The following is a 2,756-nucleotide window of genomic DNA, read 5'->3' on the forward strand; positions in this document are numbered from 1 at the left end:
CGGCGCCGGTCGAAGCCACCATGGTGATGACATGGACGACAGCGTCGACACATCAGGTCACAAACATTTCAATTTGTCGGAACACAACAGAAGTCAGAAGAGGCAAAGATGATTCTCCAAACCAACAAATATTCATTCTGAACCAGGCACGTGACGTCCAGTTTTTTTTTTTTAAAAAAAACAAAGTAAATTGAAAAGACGCCTACAATTTAGATTTAACACAAGTATAACTCCCAACATACCAGGACAGAAACTAGCTGATGCTGTAACAGCCAGGAGCAACCTCAATACGTATACGAATCAGATGACAATGATCTTGGCTTTGCTAGACGCCCTCGGGAGAGCCAGTAACTTGGTAAGAACCCTGAACATGCAATCATCATTCGGGACATCCGCGTCCTCCCTGACTATCTTCAGTTCCTCTAAGGTGGGTGACCATCTCAGGAGCAGTCCAACAAGAGCGATTTCGTGTTCCAGCCCCACGAAATCGTTAATGGTCACCGTCACGAGGTGATGCAAGGTAGGCTCTTCAATCTCCGCCTGATCGTTATCCCATATTGGCTGATACCAAAATTCTTCATCGCTGTAGAAGCTCTGTAGAAGTTGAAGCAACTAGTCAGTGCAACCACACGGAAAAACAGCCGACGGAGGGAAAATAGTGCCAAGTTAACTGCAGAAGAGTGCAGGGAAGCATACCCGTATCTCAAGTTCTCTGAACTTAGAGGCATTCCGAAATATTGAACAAGCACCCAAGACCTCTGTCCAGACCCAAGAGCACTTCTCAATACAAATCTTCCTTAGACGATCAAACACGCCTGGGAGTTCTGCCAACAAGCACCCTTCTGATAGATACTGCCACCAGAATAAAACCAATGAATTACCAATATAATTCAACCAGCGTGTTAGTTAAATAACACAAAACTATTAGTATGTTACTGTCAAGAATGAGCCACTTATAGTAAGTTCTTCGATACTAGTTAGGCTGACAAAAGCTTGCTTCAGATAGTTTTTCTTGTCACCCACAACTGCATCAGATTGTTCTGCTTCTGTTTTGCCGAGTGTAAGATACAACAGATTAGGAGCATGCAGATGCAAGTCTTCAAAATCCCCTTGAACCTCTAAAAGCTGTAGTGTCTGAGCTTGAATACGGAGACAACTGATACCCTCAAATATTTCAGACGCAACATATTCAGCCAGGGGCACGAGGAGATCAGCTTATATATATCTCTATCTGTCAAGGAGAAATATTTCAGATTCAAGACAGTTAGCTGCTTGAAACCTTCAAACTCCTGAGGCAAGCCAATGGTGCATCTTTTTATAACAAGTGTTTCTATTCTAGTTAGGCTGACAAAAGCTTGCTTCAGATAGTTTTTCCAGTTGACCGCTTCTTCCGTTTTTGCGGGTGAAATATACGCACTGGACAGATTGGGTGAATTCAGATGAAAGTCTTTAAAGTTCCCTTTAACCTCTAAAACCTGTAGTGCCGGAGCTTGAATACGGAGACAACTGATGCCCTCAAAATATTTCAAACGCAATGTATTCAGCAAGTGGCATGAGGAGATCAGATTATTTATGTCACTGTCTGTTGAGGAGAAATATTTCAGATTCAGAACTGTTAGCCGCTTGAAACCTTCAAACTCCTGAGGCAAGCGGATGATGCATCTTTTTAAGTGATTTATACTGTCTCGGCATGGCGACCGATCTATCCCAATCACTTGATTTAAGTATATATCGATACAAGGAGTATATATTGTTAATATCTACAGCCGATCGAGTAGATTTAGTTCCTTCTTATTTACTCATGGTTGCCGATCGATACATATATGACATCGGCTCAAAGATAAATGATATGTCATCGGCACCTAGCCGATCAGCTGTCATTTATGGATTTAACCGCGGTTTCTTTGCCTTTATTTCTTGTTGATTGTAGGGTCAAATCAACTGGCACGCTAGCACACCCGAAGGCGAGCTTTGGACTTGCACTGGAGTTAAGCAGATCTCCCAGGCCTCGTGTTTTTCATCAACACGCTTTTGGCACGCCTGGTGGGACCGATTAGAAGTCAACAGTTTTTCTCATGGACGAGAAGCCGCCAGCATCGCCATCCTCGGCTAGTCCAGGTTCTGTTAAAGAGAAGATCCAGCGGTTGGGCCTATCTGAGGTTAATGAAGGCAACATCGTGACCATCACTCCAGACAAGTTGACACCTGATCAAAAGAAGGATTTCGAAGCAATGATGCAGCAAGCACGGAACCAGTTCTTAAGCTCGTTCATGCAGACCCGCAAGGGGACAGTGGTGCAGAAGTATAAGGTGAAGGTAGTTGCTGATGTTCCTGGAACCGGTTCTTCTATGGATGGAGAGGTGAAACAAGCTCCAGATGGTTCGGCTCAACCAAGTAATAAAGGTGCTGCCGATGGCGATCAAGGAAATCAAGGTGATGGCTCTCAAGGAGTACAGGGTGTCGGCTCTCAAGGAGTTCAAGGTGAAGGCCCTAATCAAGACGGCAATGCGGCACAGCCGCAGTTCAACAACTTCCAAGATCAGGTTGACTATGCTGTACACCAAGCTTTGATCAATCAATCTGGAATATTAGTCAATACTTTGTCAAACATGGTGAAAACAATGGTTGATGGTTCAATGGCTGAGTATCAAGCTACCGGACTGGTTTATCTACCAGGAGGAGTGTTCCTAAACTATCAGCCATTAATCACTGATAATCAACCAATTGGCCAGTTAATTCCTCTTAATGCACCATCG

General features: G+C 43.9%; 1 pseudogene; it reads right to left on the minus strand.

Moving 5' to 3' along the window:
- Positions 1-300: 300 nt before the first annotated feature.
- On the minus strand, positions 301-1,803 carry LOC136355264 (F-box/FBD/LRR-repeat protein At1g13570-like; annotated as a pseudogene).
- Positions 1,804-2,756: the final 953 nt, after the last annotated feature.

The sequence above is a fragment of the Oryza sativa genome, chromosome 2 (genome assembly GCF_034140825.1).
Source record: "Oryza sativa Japonica Group chromosome 2, ASM3414082v1".
Classification (NCBI taxonomy): Eukaryota; Viridiplantae; Streptophyta; class Magnoliopsida; order Poales; family Poaceae; genus Oryza; species Oryza sativa.